The sequence below is a fragment of the Hemicordylus capensis genome, chromosome 6 (genome assembly GCF_027244095.1).
Source record: "Hemicordylus capensis ecotype Gifberg chromosome 6, rHemCap1.1.pri, whole genome shotgun sequence".
In the NCBI taxonomy this organism is placed as follows: Eukaryota; Metazoa; Chordata; class Lepidosauria; order Squamata; family Cordylidae; genus Hemicordylus; species Hemicordylus capensis.
The window spans coordinates 7724739-7738279 of NC_069662.1; positions in this window are offsets into that span (position 1 = coordinate 7724739).

A 13541-nucleotide genomic window follows, 5' to 3' on the forward strand; every position below is an offset into this window, starting at 1 on the left:
ATAAGGTGTGTGGTGCAGAAAGATGGAAAGGCCCTCCTGTTAGTGGTTCTTGCCTTCAGGCTTTGGTGTACTGAATGCCTAATATCCCTTTTCAGGTGCAGATACAGCAGCTAAACAAAAAGTAGAGATGGGAGTTGCTGATTCCTAGAGCATCTTTCTCATTTTACAGGCTTCTGCCATTGGGAGATAAGCACATTGGTCATGCTGGTGATCTGCCTCTCTGGAGCTGCTTCTTAACTGATGCAGTCGTAGCAGAGGAAGAGACATTTGCCATGACCTTCCTTCACTTCAAAAGCTCTGCTGGAACTGACATAGGATGGGCAAAACAGTGCTGGGAGAAAAACAAATGGAATGGCACAGAAGGAAGGAGGGTTGCTGTTTACTGCCCCGTTTCTCTGCCTGTGGGATGAGCAAAACACTTGCTTGGACACTTATCAGAGAGGCAGGAATGATTTTTGCTCCCTGTTAGGTGTACACCTGGTTGGAAAAACCGGGCATGCTGTTGCATGGGAGGAGAGTTGGTCTTGTGGTAGCAAGCATGAATGGTCCCCTTTGCTAAGCAGGGTTTGTCCTGGTTTGTATTTGAATGGGAGACTATGAGGTGCTTCACACAATCGGTGTGAAGCACTGTTTGGGGGGAGTGCAGGGAGCTGTCCCTGGGTGGCTGGATTGTCTGCCCACATGACTGCCAGCTTCGTTATGGAGCTTGCAGGGGCAGCAGGGATCGGGGTCCAGCTGGCCCCTGGAAGTTCCAGGATGAACTGTGCAAGTGCGCGGGGCATTCTGGAGAGACCCCCGGGGCCAGGAAGTTTGTTTCAGCCTCCCGGCAGGGGTCTCCTCATGTGTTGCCATGGCGTGGAGCTGTGCCTTGGCCGCATACAATCAACAAAACAGGGTTAGCGGAGTGCTCACTCCGCTAGCCTCATTTAAGGGGAGGGTTGATTTTTGCAGTTTGCTGCCAGGAGCCATGCAGCAGATGACCAGGGAAAATCGGGCTAGGCTCTCTTAGCCCAATTTCCCCTGGTTGTGAGAATATCTTCTATGTGTTAGCACTGAAAGACATTCCCCTAGTGGATGGGGCAGCTCTGGGAATAGCACCTTCCTGCTTGCATGCAGAAGGTTTGGAGTTCCATCTCTATCATCTCCAAGATAGGGCTGAGAGAGACTCCTGCCTGTGGCCTTGGTTAAGTCATTGCCAGTCTGTATTGACAATACTGAGCTAGATGGACCAATGGCCTGACTCGGTAGAAATCAGCATCCTAGCATCCTATGTTCCTATGTTCCGTAATGTATAGATGGACTTAGTACTGGAGCAAGTACTTTACATTCAGAAGGTCCCAGCCTTTATCAGTGTTGTTCACTGTAAGGCCGTGTGTGTGTGTGTGTATGTGTGTGTAGAGTGGTTGCCCGCATCAACCCTATGTGTGGCTCCCTGACTAATTGTTTACTGTTCCGGTGTGAAGCCTTGACCAAATCTGAAGGCTCCACACAGTCCCTCTGATAGCATATATAGTGGCAATTGCTTCTATTATGCAGTGCTGTACTTTGCCCAGCCCCATTGGATTCCTTTAAGGGAAAGGAAATGGAGCACTTTGCAGAGGTCAGTAGAGTAGGAAATGTCCTCGCACTGAATGTGTTTTGCCAAAGTGCCCCCCCCCCCCGCCTTGGAATATAGTGATATTACTGCAATAAGTAGTATGGTTGTGAAAAGCCTATTCAAAACCCTGTAGATCCTCTGCCTATCAGAGTAGATATTTCTGGGTTGGATAGAGCAGTGGGGCTTCAGTTTGAGGGGCTTCATATCATCATATGGAAGGCCTGGTTAGACACCATTTGAAAGTATTTGCATTCTAAGCCTAGAAGATAAAGCGAGTTCAAGAGAGGAAAAGATGGCAGGAAAAACATTACTCAAACCTACTTCAATCATTCATTCATTCATTCATCATATTTATATACCACCGTATATGTGTGTCTCTATGCTACCTAATGGCGCAGCGGGGGAATGACTTGATTAGCAAGCCAGAGCTTGCTGGTTCGAATCCCTGCTTGTGTGTTTCCCAGACTAAGGGAAACACTTATATCAGGCAGCAGCGATATAGGAAGATGCTAAAAGGTATCATCTCATATCAAGTGGTATAGAAATATGATAAACAAAACAAAACAAATAAATTTTGCTCTTTTTCCCCACTGTCATGGAACATGAGTGCCACCAGCAGCAAATTTTGTTCTTACCTTATAAAGCAGAAGGTTTTCCATCGCTGTTTGTCTCTTGCACAATAAAAATGCTATCTGGTCACCCCAAATTTGACACTTATTGGGCTGGTTTTCATGATATAAGGAGAAAGTAGTTTGGAGAACCATCCTACCCAGCTTCCAGAGCTGTGAGAGCTCCCAGTTTTGGTCATGTGCTTTCAGAAAACCTAGGCAGGAGGAGGGAGGATTGACTGTGTGGAAGCCAAGTACCAGGTCAGACAGATTTCCCTCCATCCTTGAGAATATGCTGGTTACAATATAGGAACACAGGAAGCTGCTTTCTACCGAGTAAGACCTTTGGTCCATCTAGCCCAGTATTGTCTACACAGACTGGCAACGAGATGCCAGGGAGGGAACCTGGAACATTCTGCATGCAAGCATGCAGATGCTCTTCCTAGAGTGGTCCCATTCCCTAAGGGGAATATCTTACAGTGCTCAAACATGTAGTCTCCCATTCAAATGCAAACCAGGGTGGACCCTGCTTAGCAAAGGAGACAATTTATGCTTTCTAACACAAGACCAGCTCTCCTCTCCAAGAGGTATGGGAACACTTGTCTCCCACACAGTCACTTCCCCCTCCTAGGGGGGAAGTATTTGCAAGCACACAGCCAAAAATTGGAAGCACACACAACTCCTGAGGTTGGGTAGGATGCTTCTTCAACCCACTTTTTGCTTGTGATAACCAGTCCATTATCTTCCTTGGCCTGGAAAATGTATCTTAAAATGATTTCACCCAGTTTTATGGACTAAATTTTTGATGAGGAGGCTCAGAAACGTTGTGCTCACCTTACCTCTAGGGAGGTTCAATAAAACACATTTTTGAGTATATTAACCATATGCAATGAATTTATTCTGTCCACTTTACATGTGTGGGCAATTTCACAGTAATCAACATGGGAGTAAATGCAGCACTGCCTGAGAAGATGAGCAAGAGGAAATCAGACCTTGTTTCCATCAGCTGTGTGCACACTCATAGGAACAGAGGAAGCTGCCATATACTGTCAGACCATTGGTCCAACTAGCTCAGTATTGTCTCCCAGAGCGGCTCCATCGCCTGAGGAGAATATCTTACAGTGCTCACACTTCTAGTCTCCCTTTCATATGCAACCAGGGCAGACCCTGCTTAGCTAAGGGGACAACTCATGCTTGCTACCACAAGACTGAAGCTTGCATGACTGAAGCTTGGTTTTCTGGAAGGAGAATTTTTGCGCTACCTCTGAGTGTATTTTCCTTGGTGTGCATCTTGCACAGTAATACATGGCAATGTCTTCAGGTTTCAGGGCACTCAGTTGCAGGTACACCTGGCTTTTGGAGGTATCTCTTGGAATGCTGATCTGGTTTTGAAGAGCCGTGTTGTAGACAGTGCCCCCACTGTTCCAGATAACTCCAAATCCACTCCTGTCCTTTTCCAGGGGGCTGTCGGACCCATGTCACTCCATAGCGTGTTAGAGTAAACTCAGACACTGTACAGGTCATTCGTAGAGTTTCTCCAGGCCTTTTCACTCCACCTCCAGTCTCTACCAGGGACTGTGAAGAAACATCTGCATGGAAGGAAAGGTATGAGGAAATGTTAAAAGATACATGTGAGAAACTGACAACACAGGTGCCATGGTGTCATCTGCACAAGGATAGAGCTTTTCTTACATGTAGGAAAGATAATCAGAAAACCTATCAGGAGCCTCCTTTCCATGATTTCCATTCTTGGCATCAGTTCCTAAGTCTTGAAGGGGAACTGAATTCTGTCCAGTCTCTTGAATTTTGTTTCCTCCCCTTGCTAATTCCCTTTAAAGCAGGCCACACTAGGAAGTTGTACTAGAGGCACTACTAATATAAGAGACAATTAGAGGCTCAAACAAGATGGTATGAGGAATTAGTACCTTGGTCTATAACTCCCCTTGAAAGAAGACTGTACCCAAAATAATTTGCATAACATGGCTAGTGCTGATAGAAAAGACCATCACAGGTTCACACTACATGGTCTGAGGAAGGTGTGGTATGAGCAAGGATTGCAACTAATGTCTCCTCCCTTCCTCTGACAACAAATATCTAAAGACAGCAGACCTGTTGTCATTTCACTTATATTTTCCCTGACCACTGCATGCAATCACCAATGAAAAGAAGTGCTTTAACCACCCAAAGGGCTCCATAGATGCTCCACAAATGCAAAGTAAAAAGTATTGTCCTCATGACATTGGCTCTCCCTTCTGATGGAACTACATCTTAAAAGGCAACACTATTCTTTTACTCTTGTGTCATGGATTTTATAGTTTTATGCTTTTATTGTAAGCCACCCTGAGCAGAAGTGTTCTGCGGGGACGGGCAGGATGTAAATATTTTAAATACATAAACAATTTAAAAAAACACTGTATGAACCTAACAGTTTGTTTATGTTGTCATTCTCTTTGTTTGCATCAACAGTTTCTTTCCTCCAATAAACTATTGCTCAGGGCAGGTTAAAGAGTAAAGCAATGAATCAGAATTGAAGAAGCATAAAAAACAGACAGGCAATAAGATGAAGTAGCAGGCAATGATCACACAGCACTAAAACTGATGAGAACTGGAAACCCAATTAAAATTCATTTTAAAATACAATGAGGCTGTTCTCATGCACTGCCTAACCCAGGTTGATTGATTGATTGATTAAGTGCCGTCAAGTTCGTTTTGACTTTTAGCAACCACAAAGATAGATTCCCTCCGGGATGAGCTGTCTTCAACTTGGTCTTTAAGGTCTCTCAGTGGTGCATTCATTGCTGCTGTAATCAAGTCTATCCACCTTGCTGCTGATCATCCTCTTCTTCTCTTTCCTTCAGCTTTCCCTAGCATTATAGACTTCTCAAGGGAGCTGGGTTTTTGCATAAGGTGCCTGAAGTATGATAGTTTGAACCTGGTCATTTGTGCCTCAAGTGAAAATTCGGCATTGATTTGTTCCATGATCCATTGGTTGGTTTTCCTGGCTGTCCTCAAAAGTCTTCTCCAGCTCCAAAGTTCAGAAGCGTCAATACTTTTTCTATCTTGCTTCTTCAAAGTCCAGCGTTTGCATCCATAGAGTGTCACAGGAAAAACTGGGGTTAGGCTGCACGTGAACTCTCTAAGAGTAATCTGTGAGGAAGTGTCTACATTTGTAAGAAAAGTAGAAAGAGAGAAAATAAGAAACGGGCAAAAATGGCACAGGAAACACCCCAGCCCCTGAAAAGGAACCTGAAAAATATTTTTACATGTTGGGAAGATCAATAGGAAACTTATGAAGAGCCTCAGTTCCATTGTTTTCACAATTGGTAACAACTCCCACCACCTGAAGGGGAACTGGATACATGAACCTTGTATCCTTGACTTGTCACTGCACTTTAAAGAAGGCTTCACCAAAAGATTATTTGCATGATGCCATCAGTAGTAGTAATAGTAATAATATTGTATTATACAGTACAATAAAGTAGTAGCAATACAGAAGCACACTTTGCAGATCCTTAGTGACACTGTGGTAAGGGTTAATCTAGAAAGCGTACTGGTGGGCTACTGTGTGAAGCAGGATACAGGACTAGATGGGCCTTGGGCCTGAGCCAGCAGGGAATTTCTTATGTACTACTGCCTTTAGCTGCAAAAACTCTCAGAGCAGTACAACTCAAAACATCTAAAGTTGTTCAAAACACCCCAAATTCATTTTTGGGTCTGAATCTGACCCATTCGAATCACCCCAGATTTTGTTCAGATCCACATTAATCTGAATCTGAATATGAATTTATTTGGATAAATAAAATGGGCCCGAGGGCCAAAAGAGTGGGGTGGGGTGATAGTGCCTAATGAGTGGAGGCTACCACCCAAATTGCAGAGGGATTGGGCAAAGGGCTGATTTTTGGTGAATTGTTGACGTTTTACTGTCATTGGGGCAGATTTGGGGCATAAAGTGGGATCTGGGACAGAAGAGTGGGGTGGGGTGGTAGTGCCTAATGGGTGGAGGCTACCACCCAAATTGCAGAGGGATTGGGCAAAGGGCTGATTTTTGGTGAATTGTTGAAATTTACACGTCTTTAAGGTTTTTCCCCATAAGGTATAATGGAGGTGTATCGCTTCACGTCGGGGCAAAAGGAATGACCTAGAGTGGTGTGGGGTTGGTGGTAGTGCCCAAGGGGGGCGAGGAAGCTAGCAGAATTTTTTCAAAGGATTCAGGCAGAGGGCTGATTTTTGGCCTCCTCATAAGTAAGCCATGCTGATCCCAAGGGTGCTGCCTCCCTGTGCAAAACAAAAAGTGTGATTCTTCTTGCCAGATGGTCCTTCTCCTCCTCCTCCCCACACACGTGCATTGACTGAGGAGGAAACCCCACAGAGTTTACTTGCAAGGAAGCGCTCAGTCAGCGGCGATCTCTGGCCCTGCAATCGGCCCTGCAAGCACCAGGATCGTGGTGGGATACTCAACAGAGACTTCTATTCTATTCTATTCTATTCTGAAAGCAATCCCATTCCTAGATCATTCCCATTTCCTGGCAGTTTTGTTTCTTTTCTGATATTTGCTAAGCATCCAGTCATGATAAGGCATGTGTGGCAGGTACAGGAATCACAGCAGTGGGGTGGCCTCCTTACTGGATTCCCCTTTACAAGCATCCTGAACTGGACTGAACTGGGTTCAACTGCACGAACTGAACCATCGGACATTTAAATGAACCGGTTCATCGACCGGCAGTTCAGTTTGCATTAAGTTCAAATTTGAACTGAACCACCCAGAATGGTGGGCTATTGTGTGAAACAGGGTGCTGGATAAGATTGGGCCTGATCCAGCAGGGCTGTTCTTATATTCTCTACTGTTGTGTGTGTTTGAGTCAGAACACCATGAATTTGAGCCGTGCACAGGACTCATTGATATAATATTATGATTAATAATAATAATAATATAGGTTAAGTGAAATGAATAAATATCCTGTTTATTTCAATGGGGCCTGGACAGAAAATTGCTGGTGGATGGACTATCTGCTAAGAATGAGATCTCAATAGAGCTTCTCCCTGAGAAGAATTTCAAACACCTGCTTCCTGTACTAATATGAGATTTCTCTCTCCACTTTCTATTGCAGTTGTGGTTTCAGCCAAGAGTTCATTTTGCTCAATTGCCCATCTTGCAGTGCTCGAGTGCCACCTACAGCCTCTTCCATTTATAGGCCAAGATTTTTGAGAGAGCTCCTTTGATTCCCACTGCTATGCTTCCCAACAGCTAGGTCTTCCTGGTTCAGACAGTTCATTGGTAAATTAAGGCCAATATCCTGATCAATGCTGCACAAACATATTTGTGCTTGAGCGGAACACAACCTATGGCCTACCTCATACGTTTTGCAGAGAACTTTTGTGCAAGAGCACAAGGGCACAGTCTAGAACATTCCTGTAACAAGGTGCTGCTGTGTGATCTTCTTGCACTTGGGGACCAATCTAGGGGCATATCTAGGGTAGGGCAGATGTGCCCCGGGCGCCACTTGAAGGAGGGCTCCATTTTGTAAAATTAATTTTAAAAAAAAAAAGGCTGCCGAAAACAAAATGGCCACCGTGCAAGCTCAAATGGCCTCTGTGAGGCCCTAGGTCATGCCAGGCCTTGCAGAGGCCATTTGAGCATGTGCAGTGGCCATTTTGTTTTCAGTGGCCATTTAAAAATATATATATATTATTTTTAAAAATGGTCACCGCACATGCTCAAATGGTACCTGCGAGGCCCTAGAGGCCAGCGGGGTGAGGGGGAACCTTTGCAAAAAAAAAAACCCCACAGCCTTTAGGAAGCCCCCCAAAGGGGCTACAGCTTAAAAAAAATTAAAATTTAATATAATATAAGACACTGTACATATATTCAGATTGGCACTATGTACAGAGAATCAGGGCTTGTGAATACTGAGCTGACGCTTATGAGCTAGGATTGTATTCATTTGCTCTTACTTTGCTTCTTGTGATAAGTGAGTTAAATGTGAGGTCTTAATAATATGGCTATTAATGGTGAGTTTGTCTTTGAATCAGTGTTAACTCCTTAATATTAAGGCCCACTAGGAGTTTCTTGCTCGCTTTCTCTCATTTTAACTGTCTTTCTGAAAGACTAGAATATATTCCAAGCAGTGACACAGTTTACTCTGCATATCCTTTAATTATTTACAGAGTATCTGGGAAAAGTCAAATTCTCCATTTATTTTTAAAACTTGCTACAATGCATAGCAGAGAATTGATGCTACAATGCATAGCAGAGAATTAGACAGACACTTCTGTTTAGTTTTCCAAGTACACCTCCACATAGTATTAGGGTATTTCATGAGCCCCAGCATACTGAAATTTGTAGTTTTCCAGCATTTTTTGGTCTGGCTACGTCCACTGCTAAATAGTTTTTGAAATTTTAAAAGATTAATGAGCTTTACTTATATTTTTCAGCTGATATTATAGTAAAGTTATCTGAAAGATGGGTGTCAGATGTTTGGACAGGGGGTGCAATTTCAGTGTTTGCCCTAGGTGCTATTTTCCCTAGATACACCTCTGGAACAATCTGACCCTTGGAAGCTTTGCAAAGAGCCTTTCTCCTCATATTCCTTCTACTCAGTTACCAGTGGGCTAAGAAGAGGAGGCTGCTTACAAAACTTGATTTTAAAATGGGGCTGCCCCCAGCCCACCAAGGGCCTGCGGCAATGCAGAGTCTGACACCTCACCTTCGATCAGGCCTGTTCAACTTAGGCCCCCTCAGCTGTTTTTGGACTACAACTCCCATAATCCTCGGACACAATGTCCAATAGCCAGGGGTTATGGGAGTTCTAGGCCAACTTCTGCAGGAGGGCCAAAGTTGAGCAGCCCTGTCTGGGGTGAATCAACACCTTGTTCCACCTCTGTATGCATAGCCATAAAATGATGCATAGCCATAAAATGTATAACCTAGAAATCAGTAAAGAAGTGGGAGAATTTGATGCAAATGCAAAGAAACATTTATGGTCCCAACACTGAGGTGGAGCAGATGCTCACCTTGCAGGAGATCCAGGTTCAGAAAAGCCCATTGCATGAGAGTACGGAGATCCTCCATCTGTCAAGCTATGCAAATTATGTTAGATAGACCAATGGCCTGAAGCAGTATTGGGCAACTTCTTATGTCCCTAGGCAAGACACTGGCCTGGTTCACAAAACTGTTCACAACTACGTTTAATGTGGGTTAGCGACATTTGTATGATTGTGTGAATCCACACCAAAGTGGTTTATGGCCGAAGACAAACCTGAGATTCCCACCTTGGCATGAATACAAACAATCATGATAGTGTTAGTAACCCACATTGAACCTAGATTCAGACAATTGTGTGAATCCATACCAGTAATTCACATCCTTGCTGAAAACAAAGGAACAAGCAGCCCTAAGAAGAATGGAATTAGAGATCTGGAGATATATAGATGGCAGTGGAAACAACATCAATGCCAGAAACATGCCATCTCTTTCTTAAACTTTTAAAATCTACTTCTCCAACAAGAAATGACTTCCTAGGCAGAAAAATAAGATTTCTCTCTTGACTTTCTAGACCTCTCCTCAAGTAGTAGTTACTATATCATTTTGGACAGTTGCCAATGATACCATCAGTAAATTATTTTATTTATTCACACAGCTCAAAAACATGTTGCCCTGCTAACTTAGGGAGGGTTAATAAATAGGAGGACATCCGTCATATAAAATGAGCTCCCCCATTAGAGTTATTTGCATGGACTGTTGCACATTGGTTTATGTGAGAGTGAACACTGTAGAGCTTGAGAAGAGGAACAAAATCCCAGATGTTGTTGACTACAACTCCCAGCATCCTCAGCCAAAGCCCACTGCAGCTAGAGATTCTGGGAACTGTAGTCAACAACATCTGGGATTCCCTCTTATAGGGAACTGTGGTCCCAAGGACTCATGTTTACTGAATAACCTATTGTCTCTCCACCAGCAGGTTGTGGTCAGATTACTGCCAAATATGCAGTATTGCTAGATAAGCAGCTGTGGAGACTCTGAGTTCCCCGAAAGCCCAATTGCACAGAGCTCTATGTTAAATTGTTGATCATTAGGAATAGGGGCCAGAACTACACCTGAGGATGGCCAAGTGGTTCTTTCTCATGTTGTGGGGTGGGGGGTTCACTGTGTTATGAAGTCCGTTGTCTGGGACAAATATATTTTACCATGGTTAGCTTTCCACACAGGGATGAATGCTGAAGTACAGCTGCATTGTAATGCTCTGCATGAGCAGAGGTGCACCTAGGTAATTCTGGAGCCTGGACCTAAAGGCCTTTGGTGGCCCACTCTTCCCTGCAAATTAAGCATCATCATGCTGGGCCAGGTAACCACACCAGTGTTCCCTCTAACAGGGATTCCCAGATGTTGTTGACTACAACTCCCATAATCCCCAAGCAAAAGCCACTGCAGCTGGGGATTCTGGGAGTTGAAGTCAACAACGTCTGGGAATCCCTGTTGGGGGAACACTGGACCACACCACACGGGACAGACTAAAGAGGGTTTGGGGGGCCCCAAGAGCTTTGGAGGCCCTGGACTTCAGCCCAGAAGTCCAGGCGTAAGAGTGCCTGTGTGCACGGGTGATGCACAAGACTGATGTTTCCAGCTCCAAAACATATGCTTGTGCTGGCACTGGAGGCCCAGATCCTGACCACAGGTAGTCCTGCACTGGATCTGCAACAAAGAAGTTGGGGTCATTTCTTACCCTGGAGGACTCAGACAACTCCTCCCCCTTTTCATACATGTCCTTTACCCCTGCTATGGGGTAACACTATGCTGTGTTTTCAATTCTAGTATTCTAAGGATGAGAGATCAAGAATGAATGCTTTGTCATGTTCTGCACTACTGATTCAGGCTACAAAGCGGAGGATGAAAAAAGGCCTCGTTTCCACACACTCATGCATGACTGAAGTCTGGTTTTGTGGAAGGGATTTTTGTGCTGCCTCTGAGAGGGTTTTCCTCACTGTGCGTCTTGCACAGTAATACATGGCCGTGTCTTCAGGCTTCAGACCCCTCAGTTGCAAGAACACCTGGCTTTTCGAGGTGTCTCTTGTGATGGTGATTCGACTTTGGAGAGCAGGGTTGTAAGCTGTGCCCCCACTATTCCAGATAACTCCAGTCCACTCCAGTCCCTTTCCTGGGGCCTGACGGACCCAGCTAGTGTGATAGTTTGTCAGAGAATAACCAGACACTGTACAGGTCAGCTGTAGAGTCTCTCCAGGCCTTTTCAACCCACCTCCGGTCTCTACTAGGGACTGCGAAGAAACATCTACGTGGTAGGAAAGGAATTCAGAAACATTAAAAGATGCATGTGAGAAATATTAAACGAAGTGCGTGAAACAATTATTATTATTATTATTTTACATTCATATCCCGCTCTTCCTCCAAGGACCCTAGAGCAGTGTACTACATACTTGAGTTTCTCTTTCACAACAACCCTGTGAAGTAGGTTGGGCTGAGAGAGAAGTGACTGGCCCAGAGTCACCCAGCAAGTCTCATGGCTGAATGGGGATTTGAACCCAGGTCTCCCCGGTCCTAGTCCAGCACTCTAACCACTACACCACGCTGGCTCTCTATTAGCATCACTTCCACCTGAAGAAGGATGTTGCTTTTCTTACATGCATGGAAGATCATTAGGGAACATATCAGGAGCCTCCATTCCATGGTTCCCATTCCTGACAGCAACTCCCAGGACCTGAAGGGGAACTGAGTTCTGTTCAGACTTCTGAATTCTGTGTCCTCCACCTGTAACTTCCCTTTAAAGGAGGTCACACCAGAAGGTTATTTGCATGAGGCTGGAGCTGCTGTGACTATAAGTGACCATCAGAGGCTCAAACAAGAAAACAAGAATGACTGCCACTCAAACCACAGGGGGGATTTAATGTTGAAGGGACCAGAGGTGGACATATTAAGGAGCATGCAGAGGTGAGGCTCCTGGTCAGCCATCCTTTATTAATAACGAGATAGGGTAGTATCATCACCCAGCCTGTGGTTCTCTGTGGTTCTGAAGTCAAGGTCCGGGGGTGGGATCTGTGTGATAGAGAGGAATCTAGATGACTCATTCCAGCATGGCCACCTCCTATTCTTCCAGCACTATTGGGGGCTTAGAGGGAGGTCTACTGGCCAGCATTGCAAGGATAGTCCCTCCTGGAGATCCCTCTAAGGCAGGCCTGCTCAACTCAGCCCCCCGGTTGTTTTTGGACTACAACTCCCATAATCCCCAGTCACAGTGGCCAATAGCCAGGGATTATGGGAGTTGTAGGCCAACATTTATTATTTATTTATTTGATTTTTATACTGCCCTTCCGAAATGGCTCAGGGCGGTTTACAATTAAAAACAGAAATCATTACAACCAATAACAATTAAAACAGAAATACATATATGAACACCAATTTAAAAACATCTTTAAAAAACAAACTATCAGAACAATTAAAACCCTGAAAACCAGGTTAGCTTTAAAATAATTAAAACTAAGTACAAACCCTGAAAGGCCAGGCCAAACAGATGGGTTTTAAGGGCTCTCTTGAAGGTCAGTAAGGAATTATGATTACGAATTTCTGCTGGGAGTGCATTCCACAGCCCGGGAGTAGCTACAGAGAAGGCCCTTTTGTTGGCCTTTAAGAGAGCCTTAAAAACCTATTTGTCTGGCCTGGCCTTCCAAGGTTTTTGAATTGTTTTGAAAGTATTTTAATTGGTTTTTAATTGTTTTTATATTGTTTCTTTTAGCTCTGTGTCTTAAATGCTATGGTTTTTTTTAATGTCTTCTTAAATTTGTTGTACACCACCCAGAGCCTTGGGATGGGGCAGTTTATAAATGAAACCAACCAACCAACCAACAAGCAAAACATTTGCAGGAGGGCTGAAGTTGAGCAGCCCTGCTCTAAGGTGATAGACAATTTCCCTCTGCAGCTCCTCCACAAATCCTTCTGGCCCTGGAATCCCACGAGGCCTCACCCTATAGAGGAGTGTGGGGCCCTCCCTTGCTTAAATGGCCAACAGATTTATTTATTTTTTGTTATGTGATTTCCTCTTGCAATTGTTATTTTACTGGGAAAGAGTCAGTTGTGCATGTAGATACTGTAATCTCATGAACCTTCCCTTCCAAATGAACAATTGAGATAGGGCCAGTTCAGTTTCCACATCTGAACTGGCCCATGCGATTAAGAAGGGGGACGCACTGAGAGTGCACCCCCTCTTGAAATGGATGAACTGACACCTTCCCACTGTAGTCGTTTTCTGGAGGAAAGAGTATCATCTGAACTGTCCCATTGAGCACTTTGGGCTCAAAATGGGGAGAGATGGAACGAAATCTAAAGGGGC